The sequence below is a fragment of the Aquarana catesbeiana genome, linkage group LG02, assembly GCF_042186555.1.
Source record: "Aquarana catesbeiana isolate 2022-GZ linkage group LG02, ASM4218655v1, whole genome shotgun sequence".
NCBI classification, from domain to species: domain Eukaryota; kingdom Metazoa; phylum Chordata; class Amphibia; order Anura; family Ranidae; genus Aquarana; species Aquarana catesbeiana.
In genome coordinates this window covers 772,990,581-773,011,617 of record NC_133325.1, presented here as the reverse complement: position 1 = coordinate 773,011,617, position 21,037 = coordinate 772,990,581, and positions in this window count along the sequence as shown.

The window sequence follows — 21,037 nt, the reverse complement described above, 5'->3', positions numbered from 1 at the left end:
GTCGCGGATTAAGCAGGCAGATGGCCGGATTTCCCGATGCTACCTCTATAGTTCCGGCTACAGCCTCCCTGACAGCTGAATATCACTCCGCCGCCTGCTGTCAGGGATGCTATAGCCAGGACTATAGAAGTGGCATCGGGGCCACTGTATTTCTGGACAGGACACCTGGACTGTGGAGTGGACTCAGTCAGGAGATGTCTCTGGCAGACCTTCTTGCTCGGGGTCCTATCAGTGCAAAAGCAGAGCCCAGCCACATGCCCAGCAGGAGGGACGGCTGCACTGCCAGTGGCTTATGCAGAGACTGATCCTCTTGATGAAGCTGCAGGCAATATTTTCATGCACTCATCTCTCCCTTCAGGCCATGGCTCCTGTGTAGTCTAAATCATATTTTTTTGGGCCCCATCAGATCGATCACAGGGGCCCAGGAGGCTGTAGAATAGAGGGATTATTTTTTCTAATTCGGCTTGCTGGAATATCAACTCCTCCCCCTTGTATGCAGTTAATGGCAATAAAGTTCCAGCTGGGCGGAGAGATATTAAAATACCACTTCACTGCCTGACTCCTCCAGAGTCTAGTAAATAAGTTTGAGAAGACAGCGGGCTCGGACTGAAGGGAAGTCAACAGCAGTGGCTGTCCTCCTCCTCCTCCTCCTCCTCCTCCTCCTCCTCCTCCTCCTCCTCAGTGCAGTGTCTGTGTGAACACACAGAAAGTAACAGCACAGCAGCACACTATTTCTACTGAGTGAGGGAACTAAAGTGGGAACCATGAAGACTTCCGAGGATTATTTTTCTCTCAAAAGGTCCAGTCACAGTGAAGACAGCACACACACAAGCCCCCTTCACCCATGCCATGCCCTGGCTTGTTGCCCATGACTGAATTATATACAGCTAAATGTGATCATCTTCATTGATCATGTTGATCACATTTGGCTGCTATTTATTTCAATTATTATTATCATGATAGTCACACAGTGCAGGTGTTTTAAGCCACATCACCTGTACTGTGTGTGTAATTATCATAGTAATGATGATGGGACAGTGAAATGCATCCTTGGCATTCATTTAGGTCTCATTCACACAAGGCACAGACATCCATCTCCCATGCACAGACTTTTACTGGCACAGTTTTGTGTGCATCCTGATGCCAGTGTCCCATTCATTTATTTTGGGACACATGGCTACATGGACAAAGGCACTGTGTCCCAATATGTCTTGAGGGTGCATGTCCTAATAGAAATGGAACTTCAGCATGAGGATGTACACAACACTGTGCTGGTAAAAGTCTCTGCATGAGACATGGGTCCCTGTGCCCTGTGTGAATGTGCCCCTCACACTTGTGTTTGGGAGAGGGGTAAAAACGTCATGTGTGTCTTTTTACTGTCCCCAACCACTTCCCCTTATTTTGCACATCAGCCGAGGGTGGATAATATATGCTGTTCCCATGAAGCGTTTTGCACAGCAAAAATGATCCCTGCTGCATTCAGCCACAGCCCTCCCCTGTTCTCCTAGGCTCTCCCATTCCATCTGGTCGGGTTGGCAGCGCACAAAGAAGAAGGAGGAACATCAGTTTCTCCTTCTCCTCTGTGAAAACTGAGGCCATAAGTTATGAAGATTTCATCACTTCCAGTATCGGTTCTGCATTTACCTGGCTGGTACTAGCTAAGAAAGCAGCCAATATGCCTTGGAGAGCAGAGGAGGGATCAGGGGTCTAATAAACCCCAGATTTCTCCATAAAAAGGATATGTCACTACCCAAGGTATCACAAGGGATGATAAATATCACTTGATGACAGCTGAATTATTTTTTGAGGTGTCCTCTTGTATATTAGTGCAGTCATCATTCTCAGTCACACTGTGTGTGTGGGGCACTGGGGAGCAGCAGAGAAATAAGAGCACAGCCTACTATGCTGGAGTTTGTACTCCTATGGAGGTGGGGAAATGCTCACACATACTGGGGTGGGGGGGCTTGTCATATAAAGTAAAAGGCTCTGTGCTGTTACAGGGCTGCCATGGCTGACCTGACCCCTGTCTAGAAATACGTATTGTCTGGCACACTGCTTTAAGGGGAAATTCTGCAGACTCTGGGGTAAAGGGGAACACTGATGTAAGTGGGATCTCTGGATTCTGTGATAACCAGAGACCCCCTCACATCAGAGGCCCCCCTACATCCCAGTCTGCAGAGATCCCCTTTGTGTCAGAGTCCCCCCCCCCCTTACAGTGTATATAAAGATGACACCAGAGTCCACAGCTTTCTTTAGATCAGATTTCCCAGTGTGAATTGGAACTCTGTAGATTTTGATGTAAGGGGGGGCTCTCTGGGAACTCTAAGAGGGAACTGTGATATAAGATGTAACGCTATTGACTCTGGTGTAAGGGGTAATTCCAGAGCTTGACTTGTAGTTTTGTTAGCTGTTTTTTTTTTTGTTAAGGTTATCTGAAAGATGGGTTTTAAATGTTTTGACAGGGGCGCAGTTTCAGTGCTTGCCATAGGCGCCATTTTCACTAGATACGCCTCTGATATACTGTATCCACATACTCTCCCTTTAGGCCCTTCATCTCATCAATTTAGCAAGTTTAATCTTCCCTAATATATCCATTCTCCTCATTCACTATGATCTAGAGCAGGGCAATCCAAACTGTTGGCCTTGGGTCAAATCCAGCCCGTTTGCAAGATTTTATGCAAACCTCTTATGAAAAAGGGGATGCTGATGTAAAAGCAACTCTGATATAAGAGGAATTCTCATGGGGACTCTGATGTAATGGGAATTCCAATATAAAGGGGACTCTGATAGAGACCCTAATATAAAGGAAACTGTTAAAAGGGGAGCTCTGATGGGGACTGTCATGTAAGTGAGGACTCTGATGTAAAGGGAAGTCTGAAATAAGGGGGCTTTGATGGGGACTCTGATGTAAGGCGGGACTGTGATGGGAACTCTGATATAAGGAGGTCTTGGGTGAGATACATTTTTTGGGGAATTCCTTTTTTTGTGTTGTTCATAACCATATGCCGATTACATAAAATACTCAAAGTAAAACATATTCATTTATTTATAAATTTTGTAATTTAGTGAACAAATGTTTTGTTCTGCAAATATTTGCAAAATAGTGAAAAGTTACAATTATTGTGTGTGACTCTAGATGTGCTTGCCACCGTCCTTATTAATTATATCTGAAAAAACACAATTGCTCTTTATAGGATTTTGAAGGCAACTTCTAACCATAAAAAAGGTATATTAATATAGTTACATAGTTATAGCATAGAATGACACATGTATAGGAGTCTGAACAGGCTGCACACCCCGATACAAGTATTTGAAAAAATGGAGACTTCCCAATGGGTTTTTTTTAGCAGGAAATATGAGTCAAAGGAGTTCATAAAAATTATTAAATTTATTTATCACAAGACAATTGGACATCACTGTAGTACAAAAGTTAAAATATGAACTCTGGTGTACACAATGCGAGACAATTTAGACTCAGAGGAGAATCAAACAGTGGATGATACCATGTAATGTAATTGGTAAACAATATACATCAGAGGGTATTGCCTCACAGTATTAATTTGTAATTATACTATCCGATGTTTGGAAATGCCCCAATGCATTTCGACCTTAAAGGTTATGGTCTTCTTCAGGGGGTTCTTACATTTCTATAAATACATCAAAAAGGACCGATATCAGCATTACAGAAAATGATACGTAGTCGCGTTCCTTTATACATTATCATATACTGAGTTTGGTAATCACACTGTATTTACCCCTTCCACCAAGACGGCTCGCTTATCCAGAGACTTCTCTTTGTTTAAAAACACAAAAGGGAGACAGAGGGTTCCCCCAGTGATGATCCCGGACCCCGCTTGAGAATTGTGCTCACCTCCACCCCAAGGGGGCAACCCCGGCCGTGAGGCTTACAAGTGGTCACAGATGGGTCAGCCCCCCATAGGGGAAACTCATAGACCAAAAACACATGAAAATTATTATAATTATAACAATTAGTCTACTGTACAATTATTATATTGCTATTTTGATGTGGGTTAAAGAGATTAATATATAGTAAAAAATAATAAAAAGGTAGAAAACGACATTTGTAGTTATTTTAAACTAGGAAAGATCTCAAAATATATGAAAAGAAAAAACATAGGTCTGGTTCATGGTACAACACCCAATTAAAAGGCACATCATCCCTAAGTAGTAATGAAACGAAGAGGGAAAAATTGAGGGGATTTTTACGGTGCCAAACAAATTAATGAAAAAAAATATATAATGACTTAAAATTGGCAAATTGGATTTTATTGTTACACACAATTTTTATAAAATTACAGAATACAAAAGAAAAGTTATTGACAATAATAACAATGATGTGGTAGTTATATAGTAGATAGGTTCAAGCCAAAATGAATAAATATTGCACACTAGCCCAGCTAGTGTGCAAAAGTTATGAAAAAAAGGAGGGGATGCTCATATTTTTATTGCCCCTTCTATAGTGGATCAAAAAAAGATGTAGCTTGTATTCCTTAATTGCATATCCATAAAATTGGATTAATAGGACAAACTTGATAAAAACACGTGTGAGTGAAAAAAGAAATGTGCAAAAAAACGCAAAAAAAAAAAAAAGCTATAAAAATCAATATAGTGAAATGTGTAAAAATATTGTGTATTAAAGGTGTCATGAGTGAGTGCAATGATAAAGTGATGGTGATAAGGAATTAAAATCATGTAGTCTAGCAGCACGTGTAAAGCACTGGCTGTTGGAACCAATAAAGACAAAATAAATACTTGTGATGTGAAGGTGAAGACATTAGCAAGTAATAACAAATATCTGGTTATTTTGTAGAAATTATGAAGGCACTGTGACATCCACAGTTAGATGCACAGTGTCTGTCTGTTCAGATCAGGAGCATATAAGTGCCATATCTGAGTAGGGAAGAGTTTATATTAAATAACTAGATGGACAAATTAGCAATCATGCAGCAAAGCAGTCTGTTGGGATCTATTCTTACCCGAGAGTCTGGAAAAGTATGTCAATGTGCTCACATCAGGGATCAACTGAGGAACTCTGATAGAGTGCACCTCTTATTATACCCTTGTCAATAAGTACTTACTTGATTGCAGGTGTGTAGCATTTGGTCATAGGCTGATTCCCATTTGGGGGGGGCCATCAGGCCGCTAAAAGCGCCCCTTCTGCGGCCACCTCGGCGTTCCGGAAGGCAGTTATGCCCCGGACTCCTCCGACATAACTAGCATGACTGTAGAGGAGCAATGTACAGGGATTCCCCGCATTTCAATACAGGAAAGACCAGCTAGGATGAGGTGGCTATGGCGGCATGGATATAGAGGGAGAGGCTGGTGGAGAAAGCATTTTGCCATATTTATACTATATTGAGGCATTGTTCCCTGTAAACCCTAGTATGAAATCAACCCTTCTCTTCTTCGGGTATAATAAGTATGCACAGATATATATGTCTGTTGGGTGCCAATACCGATAATCAGAAATCCCTATGTCCTCTTTTACCTTTTGCATGCTGCCGTGCCTATTTATCCTAGGCTGGTCTTTCTTTCCTGAAAGTGGACCCGTAAAAAAAAAAAAAAAAATTGTGTATAGTTTTTTATATTTGCTCAGACTACTAACCATCTTTTCCACAATGTACAGTGGGGACGGAAAGTATTCAGACTCCCCTAAATTTTTCACTCTTTGTTATATTGCAGCCATTTGCTAAAATCATTTAAGTTCATTTTTTTTCCTCATTAATGTACACACAGCACCCCATATTGACAGAAAAACACAGATATTGTTGACATTTTTGCAGATTTATTAAAAAAGAAAAACTGAAATATCACATGGTCCTAAGTATTCAGACCCTTTGCTCAGTATTTAGTAGAAGCAATCTTTTGATCTAATACAGCCATGAGTCTTTTTGGGAAAGATGCAACAAGTTTTTCACACCTGGATTTGGGGATCCTCTGCCATTCCTCCTTGCAGATCCTCTCCAGTTCTGTCAGGTTGGATGGTAAACATTGGTGGACAGCCATTTTTAGGTCTCTATAGAGATGCCCAATTGGGTTTAAGTCAGGGCTCTGGCTGGGCCATTCAAGAACAGTCATCGAGTTGTTGTGAAGCCACTCCTTCGTTTTTTTAGCTGTGTGCTTAGGGTCATTGTCTTGTTGGAAGGTAAACCTTCGGCCCAGTCTGAGGTCCTGAGCACTCTGGAGAAGATTTTCGTCCAAGATATCCCTGTACTTGGCCGCATTCATCTTTCCCTCGATTGCAACCAGTCGTCCTGTCCCTGCAGCTGAAAAACACCCCCAAAGCATGATGCTGCCACCACCATGCTTCACTGTTGGGACTGTATTGGACAGGTGATAAGCAGTGCCTGGTTTTCTCCACACATACCGCTTAGAATTAAGGCCAAAAAGTTCTATCTTGGTCTCGTCAGACCAGAGAATCTTATTTCTCACCATCTTGGAGTCCTTCAGGTGTTTTTTAGCAAACTCCATGCGGGCTTTCATGTGTCTTGCACTGAGGAGAGGCTTCCGTCGGGCCACTCTGCCATAAAGCCCCGACTGGTGGAGGGCTACAGTGATGGTTGACTTTCTACAACTTTCTCCTATCTCCCGACTGCATCTCTGGAGCTCAGCCACGGTGATCTTTGGGTTCTTCTTTACCTCTCGCACCAAGGCTCTTCTCCCCCGATAGCTTAGTTTGGCCGGACAACCAGCTCTAGGAAGGGTTCTGGTCATCCCAAACATCTTCCATTTAAGGATTATGGAGGCCACTGTGCTCTTAGGAACCTTAAGTGCAGCAGAAATTTTTTCGTAACCTTGGCCAGATCTCTGCCTTGTCACAATTCTGTCTCTGAGCTCTTCAGGCAGTTACTTTGACCTCATGATTCTCATTTGCTCTGACATGCACTGTGATCTGTAAGGTCTTATATAGACAGGTGTGTGGCTTTCCCAATCAAATCCAATCAGTATAATCAAACACAGCTGGACTCAAATGAAGGTGTAGAACCATCTCAAGGATGATCAGAAGAAATGGACAGCACCTGAGTTAAATATATGAGTGTCACAGCAAAGGGTCTGAATACTTAGGACCATGTGATATTTCAGTTTTTCTTTTTGAATAAATCTGCAAAAATGTCAACAATTCTGTGTTTTTCTGTCAATATGGGGTGCTGTGTGTACATTAATGAGGAAAAAAAATGAACTTAAATGATTTTAGCAAATGGCTGCAATATAATAAAGAGTGAAAGAGTCTGAATACTTTCTGTCCCCACTGTACCTCTTTTGCTCAGTATAAATAACCAATAAATATGATTATACATATGAATACTGATACTAACATGTTAGACTATTGGCCATTATGACAAAGAATCAATGAGTGAAACGTAAAGATTTAATATTTTATTTCCATTGTCTTTTTCCTTCAGACCCTGGACCTCTGCGGTTTTGTCCTCCCTTTGCCCCTTCGAATGTCCATGTCGAATAAATAAATAAATTGTAAAAATTTCAATTGTAAAAAAAATAAATAAAAACAACTGATACAGTCCACACATCATCAGTGCTGCATATTAGTGCCACTGTCACATGACATTAAAAAAAAGTATCTGTAATTGGTATTGGCGAGTACTTGAAAAAGGCATCGGTACTTGTACTCGGTCTTCAAAAAATGGTATCGGGACAAACCCTAGTTACAACAGCAAGAAGTGTGATCCAAATGGTATCCCCCACAGCTGATGATTTGACTTGCAGTTATTGGACTACTGGTTGGCCCACCTAGCTTAGGGACTCCAACACGTTTTGAAATATTGATTACAATTATCTTCAGGGATAAGATACCACTCTGGAATATAAATGATATTTTATTATCCACATATCACGATGTATACATAATAGTTCAACCATCATACAAAAAAAAAACTTACATAATTTGTTGCACCAGTCCTATAGGGAAAATGGAAAGTCCAGATCCATGTTTGTAGACTCCCAAGTCATCGGGACCCCCATAAATGCATGCAGAGAAAACCATCCTATTGCAGGCTGTTAAGGCATATACAATGATAATAAATTCTAATGTCTCTGATGACTGGGAGTCTACTTACATGGATCCAGACTTTCCTTTTTCCCTATGGGACTGGTGTGACAAATTATGTAAGTTTTCTTTTTGTATTATGATGGTTCAACTATTATGTATAAATTGTAATAGTAAAATAGCATTTATACACCAGTGTGGTATCTTATCCCTAAAGAAGATAATTGTTATAAATATTTCGAAACGCATTGGAGACCCTAAGCTGAGTGGACCAACCAGTAATTAAAATGACACTCTGGTGTAAAAGAAAAAAGCTAAATTCAAGTATCTATTCATAACTCAGGAAAGTCCCTTCTATTGCTCTCAGCCTCCTCCAAATATCAAAATTATTTTTATCTTTGCTGCTGTGATCTAACTTCCTGTTATATCAGGGATCTACAAACTTTTCAAACAAAGGGCCAGTTTATTGACCTTCAGACTTTACATACCTTCCAACATTTTGAGATGGGAATGAGGGACACCTATTAACAAACGTATGTAGGCAGAGGACACACCCTTTGCCACACACCCTTAAAGGAAAATTAACCAAAAAAAAGGTTAATCAAATCCACAAGGACTTTTTTGTACTAATACTATTCCTTTATATTCTCTTTTAAAATGTACAAATGCAGCAATTTAGAAATTGGATGAAAGGTTTAGCAGTGGGAAACACTTTTTGAAAGGTAAAAAGTGCATTTTATATACAACTATATAGTTTAGACCAAAATGAGGGACGAATGAGAGGGGAAGAGGGACATTCCTCCAAATCAGGGACAGTCCCTCGAAATCCGGGACAGTTGGGAGCTATGGACTTTAGGAGGTCCGTATTGTGGCCAGCAGGGGCAGGAAATGTCACGGGCTCGGCATGAGTGAGAATAAATATGGTCTCAGGGTTGGTGGTCAATAGGAGTAGAAGTAGTGTCCCTATTAGTAGGAGGAACAGTATCCTATCATTGGTATCGGTGGAAAAAATTAGTGCCCCATTGTTGGTGTTAGTGGGAGGAATAGTGCCTTACATCAGTGGGAGGAATAGTGCCTCAGGGGCCAGATAAAGGCTAGCAAAGGGCCACAGCTTGCCCTTGAGCCACAGTTTGGAGACCGCTGTGTTAGAGAGTGGCTATGTTCGTTCTCCATTGTCCCACTGTATGTAGGAATGTAGCCACCCTATTCTGCTCACTCCCGAGATGGACTATAAACTATGAGATGTGTAGTATATATAGAGCAGTTTACATGACCACAACTACTGTGCACTGCTCATTCCAAACAAACAGAAGTGGGGGGGGGGGGGTGGTTGAGGTTTGGGAGCTCACGGAGGATGTTACAAGGAGGCAGAAAAACACAGAAGAGATTTAATAAAAAATAGATGCAGAAAAGAAAAAGAGCAGCGCCATCTAAGTGCAGCAATAATAGTACATTTTATTCCAAGGATAAATGATAAAACTCACAAGATCACAAAGATGTCAGCATATGTGGTAATATTACTGGGTTCTTCCACTTCCTAGGGAGGACGGGCTGCGGTAAGGTATGAGCCTGAGGTTGCCACTGGTTCCGACTGCGCTGGTGGCTCCCTACGCTTCCTGGGACTCGGGTACACTCAGACAGAGCTGCTGACGTCACTTTCGGATTGAGGGTGGAGTTGAAGGTGCGCACGTTCGGAGCATGTATGCTCCTTTGTCAGGCATTAGATTTGGCCATCTTAGAAGTGGCCGGGCATGTCAAAGCGGTGCCACGGTAACGGACCACAATACACCTATGCTAAACTTAAACGCATACGTACCAACATTTTGAGATGAGAATGAGAAACACCTACTAAGAAATGTATGTAGGCATAGGACACGCCCTCTGCCACACCCCCTTAAAGGGAAATGAACCAAAAAAAATGTTAATTAAATCCACAAGGACTTTTTTTTACCACTACTATTCCTTTATATTGGCTCTTAAAATGTACAAAGAAGAAATTGGATGAAAGGTTTAGTACTAGGAAACACTTTTTGAAGGATAAAAAGTACATTTTATATACAACTATGAGGATGAGGCCAAAATGAGGAGGAAAGAGGGACAGAGGGACATTGCTCCAAATTGGGGACAGTCCCTCGAAATCAGGGACAGTTGGGAGCGATATAAAATGCGCTGGAAAAAGCATTTAAAAACTGGTAAAGAAAATACACAATCTTATCCTGGCATCTATAATAAAATATAAAGCATACTAGAAAGACTGAATGGTAGCTCAATAGAATAAAATGGCACAAAATTGGATAGCACATGTCACAGAATTGCATTAATACAGTAGTAATAGTAAAGTGGACAATGTAAGAGAATAATGTACACATGGAAGAAGATAATGAGTGGGAATTAATTCAATTAAAAAATTTAAATTAAATTAAATTAAAAATAAAAATAGGGATATAAATAAAAATAAAGATAAAAATAGAAAAATAGAGAAAGGGATAATGAAAAGATGAAAATGAATATAACTCAATAATGTCCCCAAAAGACATGGGGGGGTTGATAAGTTACTTACTATCGCAGGGTGTCAGGAGATGAAAAATAGATTACAGAGCAATTGGGGTCGATTTATTAAAACTGGAGAGTGCACAATCTTGTGCAGATATGCATGGTAGCCAATCAGCTTTTTAACTTCAGCTTGTTCAGTTAAACTTTGGCAGAAAAAAAAAGGAATGGAATGGAAAAAATTCAGAGCTGCACCAGATTTTGCACTCTCCTGTTTTAGTAAATCAACCCCATTAAGTATGGATGTTTATAGATTTTATTTTGAAGAATAAGGATATCATTTAGTGTAAAAAAAAAAAAAAATATGTGCAAAATTCTATTATTTAGTTATGAACTTAATTCATAAATAAAGAAATGATATACAAAATAACACAATGTATTCCTTTACCGGAGAGCTCTGAAGAGTGCAGTGTTGCTGCCATCTTGGGGTCAAAAATGAACGATACAGGTAGCCAGATTCTGAAGACGTTGTGATGCCTCTAGCCGACCAGATTACTGAAGTGTATACAAAATCCACAGAGCTTTATCATTTAGCAAAAAAAAAATCAAAAATGTTTGTCTGATCTATCAATCAGCTTCCTCTAGGTCAGGGAGTCTCCAAACTTTTCACTACAGACAAACCACAATTTATAGGACTTTGAAGGCAACTTCTATTCAACAAATAATATATAAAAGCATTTATTTTTTCAATTTAAAAGGTTTTAACCACATATATTACATCACATGTATAAAATATTGTACAAAATTGGGTTACAACTACGGTTGTCCCGATAGCGATACTAGTATCAGTATCGGCGGCAATTTGCCCGAGTACTTGTACAGTAGCACTGAAGATAAATAGACAGGAGACAGAATTTCCTCTCCATTCATAAACTGAAGCATCGTAAACACAGGTTACGATGCTCAGTGACAGTTATGAATGGACAGTCAGTGTTCACTGACTCCGTGCATTCGGTAAAGGAAGGAGCCGGGAAATGCTGGGAAATTATAGATTTACCGGCTCCTTCCTCCGCTCTCCATCCTGACAGATGGAGGACAGAGGGGGATCGGAGCATGGAGGGGGACTGGAGGACAATATGGGGGACAGTCAGGGGTGATCGGTGCGGGGAGTTACAATCACCGATCACCCTGTATAAATTTCCACAAAGCAGCTGAAAGCCTCAGGAGGGAGTGTTGACATTTATACAGGGAGATCGATGATTAAAATGACTCCCCAGCGCCGCACCGATCATTCCTGACTGTCCAGGCATCGGGTCAAGCATTGGAGCATTTGCCCGAATACAAGTACTCGGGCAAATGCTCGGGATCGCCGCCGAAACTGATACTAGTATCGGAACAACCAGGGCCGGATTTGCCACAAGGCCACCGAGGCCAGGCCTCGGGGCGGCAGTGCTGCAGGGACTTTGCAGCCACCCCCCCTTTCGGGCAGCCCGTTAAAGTTGATTAAGGGCACCGGTGCCCTTGGAAAAGATGGCCGCGAGCCGCCCACTACTGCGCATGCGTCGTTCTGAAGCGGCCGGGCTTGGGAAGGCTCGTACACGCTCGGCCGGGCGGCGCATGCGCAGTAGCGTGGTTGCACCGCCCGGCGCCATTTTTGAAAAGATTGAGAAGTAATGTCAGTGGTGCGGCGGCGGGGGAGAGAGATGACATCTCCCATTGCCCGCACCGCTGTTCCGCCCTTCTCCATCTGGTGGCAGCCAGGCAGCGTGGCAAGTGACATCAACATCTGGTGGCAGCCAGGCAGCGTGGCAAGTGACATCTCCATTTGGTGGCAGCGTGGCAAGTGACATCTCCATCTGGTGGTAGCCAGGCAGTGTGGCAAGTGACATCTCCATCTGGTGGTAGCCAGGCAGCGTGGCAAGTGACATCTCCATTTGGTGGCAGCATGGCAAGTGACATCTCAATCTGGTGGCAGCCAGGCAGTGTGGCAAGTGACATCTCCATCTGGTGGCAGGCAGCGTGGCAAGTGACATCTCCATCTGGTGGCAGCGTGGCAAGTGACATCTCCATCTGGTGGCAGCGTGGTAAGTGACATCTCCATCTGGTGGCAGCCTGGCAAGTGACATCCCTATCTGGTGGCAGGCAGTGTGGCAAGTGACATCTCCATCTGGTGGCAGCATGGCAAGTGACATCTCCATCTGGTGGCAGCGTGGCAAGTGACATCCCCATCTGGTGGCAGCATGGCAAGTGACATCCCCATCTGGTGGCAGGCAGCGTGGCAAGTGACATCTCCATCTGGTGGCAGGCAGCGTGGCAAGTGACATCTCCATTTGGTGGCAGGCATAGTGGCAAGTGACATGCGATGGTGGCAAGTGACACGCTCAGGGCTCCCAATGATTCTGCATTATGGTGAGTTGAACTATTTCATTTTACATTACAATGTAATGATAGAAATAATGTGTTTCAATCATCCTGACACCATACCAACCATGGTGCCGGGGATGATTGAAGCACTAACACCAGCCATTGCCCTGAAAAATTGCCCGCGAGAAATCCTTACCCCGCGCGCCTGAAGTATTTTTAGTCTGTACAATTAAAGCCAGTTATTTTCACTGTTCTCGTGTGTGGAGATATGTTTTTAATTGCTCTATTGCAGCAGTCATCGATAAAGGATGAGAATGGTGGTGTGGGGGGGGGGGGGGCAGCATTGAAGGACCCGGCCTTGTGGTGGCAAAGGGAGTAAATCCGGGCCTGGGAACAACCCTAGTTGTAACCCAATTTTGTAGAATATTTTATACATGTGATGTAATATATGTGGTTAAAACCTTTTAAATTGAGAAAATAAATGTTATTATATATTATTTTTTGGTTAGAAGTTACCTTCAAAGTCCTATAAAGAGCAATTGTGGTTTGTCTGTAGTGAAAAGTTTGGAGACTCCCTGACCTAGAGGAAGCTGATTGATAGATCAGACAAACATTTTTGATCTTTTTTGCTAAACAATAAAGCTCTGTGGATTTTGTATACACTGCAGTAATCTGATCTGCTAGAGGCATCACAACTTCGTCAGAATCTATCAACCTGTAACCTTCATTTTTGGCCCCAAGATGGCAGCAACACTGCACTCTTTAGAGCTCTCCGGTAAAGGAATACATTGTGTTATTTTGCATATCATTTCTTTATTTATGAATTAAGTTCAAAACTAAATAATAGAATTTTGCACATATTTTTTGACACTAAATGATATCCTTATTCTTCAAAATAAAATATATAAACATCCATAATTAAGGGGGATGATTTACTAAAACAGGAGAGTGCAAAATCTGGTGCAGCTTTGAATAAAAACTAATCAGTTTCCATTTTTTTTTCTTTCAAAGTTTAACTGAACAAGCTGAAGTTAAAAGCTGATTGGCTACCATGCATACCTGCACAAGAGTGTGTGCTCTCCAGTTTTAGTAAATCGACCCCAATTGCTCTGTAATCTATTTTTCATTTCCTGACACCCTGCGATAGTAAGTAACTTATCAACCGCCCATGTCTTTTGTGGACATTATTGAGTTATATTCATTTTCATCTTTTCATTATCTCTTTCTCTAATTTTCTATTTTTATCTTTATTTTTATTTATTTTTATTTATATCCCTATTTTTAATTTCATTTTATTTTTTTTTTTATTATTTCTCACTCATTATCATGATCTTCTTCCATATGTACATTATTCTCTTACATCGTCCACTTTACTATTACTACTGTATTAGTGCAATGCTGTGACATGTGCTATCCGATTTTGTGCCTTTTTATTCTATTGAGCTACTATTCAGTCTTTCTAGTATTATAGATGCCAGGATCAGATTGTGAATTTTCTGTACCAGTTTTTAAATGCTTTTTCCCAGCGCATTTTACATAGCTCCCAACTGTCCCTGATTTCGAGGGACTGTCCCCAATTTGGAGCAATGTCCCTCTGTCCCTCTTCCCTCCTCATTTGTCCCTCATTTTGGCCTCATCCTCATAGTTGTATATAAAATGTACTTTTTATCTTTCAAAAAGTGTTTCCTAGTACTAAACCTTTCATCCAATTTCTAAACTGCTGCATTTGTACATTTTAAGAGCCAATATAAAGGAATAGTAGTGGTAAAAAAAGTCCTTGTGGATTTAGTTAACCTTTTTTTTGGTTAATTTCCCTTTAAGGGGGTGTGGCAGAGGGCGTGTCCTATGCCTACATACGTTTGTTAGTAGGTGTTCCTCATTCTCATCTCAAAATGTTGGTACATATGCGTTTTAGGTTAGCATAGGTGTATTGTGGGTCCGTTACTGTGGCACCGCTTTGACACGCCCGCCCACTTCTAAGATGGCCAAATCTAATGCCCGACGAAGGAGCACGCATGCTCCGAACATGTGCACCTCCACTCCACCCTCAATCCGGAAGTGACGTCAGCAGCTCTGTCTGAGTGTACCCGAGTCCCAGGAAGCGTAGGGAGCCACCAGCGCAGTTGGAACCAGTGGCAACCTCAGGCTCATACCTTACCGCAGCCCTTCCTCCCTAGGAAATGGAAGAACCCAGTAATATTACCACATGTGCTGACATCTTTGTAATCTTGTGAGTTTTATCATTTATCCTTGGAATAAAAAGGACTATTATTGCTGCACTTAGATGGCGCTGCTCTTTTTCTTTTCTGCATCTATTTTTTATTAAATCTCTTCTGTGTTTTTCTGCCTCCTTGTAACATCCTCCGTGAGCTCCCAAACCTCAACTCCGCCCCCCCACTTCTGTTTGTTCAGAATGAGCAGTAGTTGTGGTCATGTAAACTGCTCTATATATACTACACATCTCATAGTTTATAGTCCATCTCGGGAGTGAGCAGAATAGGGTGGCTACATTCCTACATACAGTGGGACAATGGAGAACGAACATAGCCACTCTCTACCACAGCGGTCTTCAAACTGTGGTTCGAGGGCAAGCTGTGGCCCTTTGCTAGTCTTTATCTGGCCCCTGAGGCACTATTCCTCCCACTGATATAAGGCACTATTCCTCCCACTAACACCAACAATGGGGCACTCATTCTTCCACCGATACCAATGATGGGATACTGTTCTACTAATAGGGACACTACTTCTACTCCTATTGACCACCAACCCTAAGACCATATTTATTCTCACTCATGCTGAGCCCGTGACATTTCCTGCCCCTGCTGGCCACAATACGGACCTCCTAAAGTCCATAGCTCCCAACTGTCCCTGATTTTGAGGGACTGTCCCAGATTTGTAGCAATGTCCCTCTGTTCCTCCTCCCTCCTCATTTTGGTCTAAACTATATAGTTGTATATAAAATGCACTTTTTATCTTTCAAAAATTGTTTACCACTACTAAACCTTTCATCCAATTTCTAAATTGCTGCATTTGTACATTTTAAAAGACAATATAAAGGAATAGTATTAGTAAAAAAAAGTTCTTGTGGATTTAATTAACCTTTTTTTTTGGTTAATTCTGCTTTAAGGGTGTGTGGCAAAGGGCGTGTCCTCTGCCTACATACGTTTGTTAGTAGGTGTCCCTCATTCCCATCTCAAAATGTTGGAAGGTATGTAAAGTCTGAAGGTCAATAAACTGGCCCTTTGTTTGAAAAGTTTTAGATCCCTGATATAACAGGAAGTTAGATCACAGCAGCAAAGATAAAAATAATTTTGAGATTTGGAGGAGGCTGAGAGCAATAGAAGGGACTTTCCTGAGTTATGAATAGATACTTGAATTTAACTTTTTTCTTTTAAACCAGAGTGTCATTTTAATACTTCCAAAAGTATGCTATACACAAAGTTCCAGCACAGTGTGGAGCAGGCTTCAGTATGCAGCGGGTAAAATAAGTATTGAACACGTCACCATTTTTCTAGGTAAATGTATTTCTAAAGGTGCTATTGACATGAAATTTTCACCACATGTCGGTAACAACCTATGCAATCCATACATACAAAGACACCAAAACAAATATGTTCATAAATTAGGTTATGTGTAATAAAATGGAATGACACAGGGAAAAAGTAACTGAAATTCAATTAATACTTCGTACAAAATCCTTTGTTGATAATGACAGCTTCAAGACACCTTCTGTATGGAGAAAGTATTCACATGTGTTGCTCAGGTGTGATTTTGGCCCATTCTTCCACACAGACAGTCTTTAAATCTTGAAGGTTCCGTGGGCCTCTTCTATGAACTCTGATCTTTCCATAGATTTTCTATTGTATTCAAGTTAGGTGATTGGCTGGGCCATTCTAGCAGATTTATTTTCTTTCTTTGAAATTAATTGAGAGTTTCCTTGGCTTTGTGTTTGGGATCGTTGTCTTCCTGAAATGTCCGCCCTCGTTTCATCTTCATCATCCTGGTAGATTGCAACAGATTTTTATCAAGAATGTATTGATACATTTTTCCATTCATCCTTTCTTCAATGATATGAAGTTTGCCAGTACCGTATGCTGGAAAACAGCCCCACACCATGATGTTCCCACCTCCTAACCTCCTAACTTTTTTAGGGGTGATGTGCAGTGCCATTTGACCTCCAAACATGGCGCGTATTATGGCATCCAAAGAGTTAAATTTTGGTCTTATCTGACCAGAGTCTTGCATGGTGTGGATTATGGCCCCAACAGTGCTTACTGGAACATTCAGAAGTTTAAAAATACCTCTGTAACCAATGCCATCCATATGTTTTGCACCAATAAGGTTGCAAGAAACAGCTCTTTTTTTTTATCCATCATAAGATGTTTCTTGCGTGACACCTTGGTAATGAGACACCTTTTTATAGTCCATCAGTTGAGAGTGAACCAGCTGATATTAATTTGCACTGACAGGGGGCAAAATTGCTTTCTAATTGCTGATAGATTTCAGCTGCTGTTTTGGCTTTCCATTTGCACCTCACTTTCTTCATGTGTTCAATACTTTTTCATGTATCATTCCATTTTATTACACATAACTTTATTTCTGAACTTATTTGCTTTGGTTTCTTTGCATGTATGGATTGCATGAGTTGTTACCGACATGTGGTGAAAATTTCATGTCAATAGCACCTTTAGAAATATGTTTACCTAGAAAAATACTGACGTGTTCAATACTTATTTTACCTACTGTATGTAGCGTTATTTCCATAGGAGACACAGAAATTACTTATCCAGGTCTTCCCAACTTCAGCCTCGCAGCCAGGCATACAACAGGCTCATTCACTCTGCCAAAACCAGTCTAGGGGATGTTGTTTTTGCTGTTTTTATTTTTGGAGAACTTGGATGGAGGATGAGGGAAGTGGTGGGATACGCCAAGATGGGAACTATGTACAAGTGAGGACTCAATCTTCCCTTCTGCTTTAAGTAGCAGTAGAACCAGTTGAGCAAAGTCCCTTCTCTTTAGTGGACAATATCTGGACAGAGCTCTTCAGGAAATTAGCCCCTGTCCCCTTTAACAGACCCACAGATTACTATACTAGGCACCGGAGGGGTAGCTAGAGCACAAGGTCAACAAGATCCTTCCAATGTCTGTACTCACAAGGCCCAAGGACAGATGGATGCCTCCTTCCAATCTTCCAAGCGATGTCCTCCAGTGATACCAGACAGATCTGTGGTAGACAGCTCTCTTCAGCCAGCTTCTTCTAAGCACCTAGGTCTCTGCCAGCTTCTTCTAAGCACCTAGGTCTCTGCTTTCCTCCCTCAAGTCGCCCACCTGAGGCTTCCACATGGCAGCCTGTGCCTGAGAGGGCAATGTGCCTCCCTCAGGCTGGACTCCTCTACTCTAGGACAAGACCCAGAGCTTAGCGTTCTCACTGAATAAATACAGACTCCCAGCCAGCCTTCAGAGCCTGCCTCTCTGGGATAGGCCGGGGCTGTATCAATATTTATGCTGCTATCTGCATAGCTTCCCACCCACTATCCAGAAACTTCTCAAGCCTCCTGGATACAGAGGAAGCTATAGACCAGATTGGCAGCAGCTGAACACACTGAGCAGACCTAACTAGCAGATTACAGTTTCACTGGGTACACTGAGCAGAATGCTTTGGCCTACCAAATAATTGCAGCCACGTTGCCTACAGTGTGGCTACTAAATTTGTCTATCAAAAGCACAATCTAACAGCTTTCTAACTATCCTAGCACCTACCTGGGAGGGTGCTACATCCACTTCCCACCAAAAATGGCTATGTCCTCACTGGCCTGGGCCATTAGCCCTTAAAAAAATGTTGTACAAAATCGGGGGAATATCCCGCTTACGTCACTTGCTCAATCTCTCGGAAGAAGTTGGTAAAAACGAAACTTGTCGGAATATGGATGGGCGTAAACAGGAAGTGAGGTAAGCGGAAGTGCCGTGACCGGAAGTGATGCCAGATTTGCAGCCGAGCGTGGTGGTAAGATGCAGGCGGATTTTTAAGTGGGACGGTTCACTCTATATGCAGTATTCATGAGTTTTAGGCCTTTTGTGATATACTAGATTACAAGAATTCGTCTGGCGACCCAATGTTTCTATGGAATAAAACACAGAGTTCAGATTTTATGACACTATTGGAAGTGTTTTTCTTAGCATGTTATGAGCCTATTGATCTACTGAAAGCTGGGATCAGAAGGAGTGGAGTCTGGAGAGGAGGAGTAAGGATTATCTGGATACTGAACTAAAGCACAGTGTGGAGTACTCAGTATATGATGTACAGCACAGTGTGGAGTGGGATTCAGTATATAATGTACAGCACAGTGTGTAGTGGGATTCAGTATAGAATGTACAGCACAGTGTGTAGTGGGATTCAGTATACAATGTACAGCACAGTGTGAGTATTCAGTGTACAATGTACAGCACAGCGTGGAGTGGGATTCAGTATATGATGTACAGCACAGTATGAGCATTCAGTATACAATGTACAGCACAGTGTGAGCATTCAGTATACAATGTACAGCACAGTGTGGAGTGGGATTCAGTATATGATGTACAGCACAGTATGAGTATTCAGTATACAATGTACAGCACAGTGTGGAGTGGGATTCAGTATAGAATGTACAGCACAGTGTGTAGTGGGATTCAGTATAGAATGTACAGCACAGTGCTTAGTGGGATTCAGTATATGATGTACAGCACAGTATGAGTATTCAGTATACAATGTACAGCACAGTGTGGAGTGGGATTCAGAAAACAATGTACAGCACAATGCGGAGTGGGATTCAGTATACAATGTATAGCACAGTATGGAGTGGGATTCAGTATACAATGTACAGCACAGTGTGTAGTGGGATTCAGTATACAATGTACAGCACAGTGTGTGGTTGGATTCAGTATACAATGTACAGCACAGTGTGTAGTGGGATTCAGTATACAATGTACAGCACAGTGTGTGGTTGGATTCAGTATACAATGTACAGCACAGTGTGTGGTTGGATTCAGTATACAATGTACAGCACAGTGTGGAGTGGGATTCAGTATATGATGTACAGCACAGTGTGGAGTGGGATTCAGTATATGATGTACGCACAGTGTGAGTATTCAGTGTACAATGTACAGCACAGTGTGGAGCGGAATCTAATATGGAATGTAGAAATACCTGATGTCAAATGGTAGCATTACATAGCATTTGACTGAGAATAGCAGCTTTTTTATTCTCTTTTTCTGATTTTTCATTTGTTTTATCTAATGGAATTTCCAAAGGATTCAGTACTATTTTGTTAGGATTTTTTTAATCTGAATTCTCAAAATAATAATAAGAAGCAATAAGAAGACTAAAGAGCAGGCACACCGAATTTTGCAGTGTTCCGTTGTCACAATTTCTCAGAAGGGGATAGTGTGGCCACTTTTCAACCCCTAGGGACCAACAACGATAAAAAGTGTGAGATCTTCTTAGGTGGCCTCCAAGCATCCAGTGGAGGTTCTATCATAATCCTAATCCTTATAGGTGATTTAATACCAATGTTATCAATAAAATCTTTAGGTCAGCATTTATTTATCCTTAAGAAATCAAGAAAGTGTTTATCTTCCAGTCCTGTCTTGAGGACCAACATGTGTCACTGGCTGGAGGCCATTTACTCAAAACCTACTACAGCAGCAACAAGGGTTCAATGAAGCCATGTCTCCTTTTTTCCTGCTAGTAGTGGTACTACACAAGGCTATATTCTATTCGCACTTATATGTGTCCTTTCCATAGAGTCCATTTTTGCCAGGTCTATTTTTGTCAGCAGAGATTGTAATAGCTGCTGTGTTCACAGAGCCAGAGGAAACTAAAGCACGAGCGAGGGACAGGACGTGCTACATACTCGCTGTGTAATTACAATACCTGTGTAATTCAATTGAGTTATTTTTGGTATGTAGTATGTCCAGTGTCCACAACTGGTTAAGTTGACTTCCCTGAACTGTGTATTTGTTTCAAGTTACTTTTGGTTATCTTTGAGTGTGTCTAGATCCAGAAAAAAAACAGAAGTCTGCTTCCTTTTCCATTATTTTGGACTTAAATGTGACAGATCGGAGGTAGAAGGATGTAAAATGGGCCTAAACCCTACTGAAATCCTTGGGGATGAATTGGAA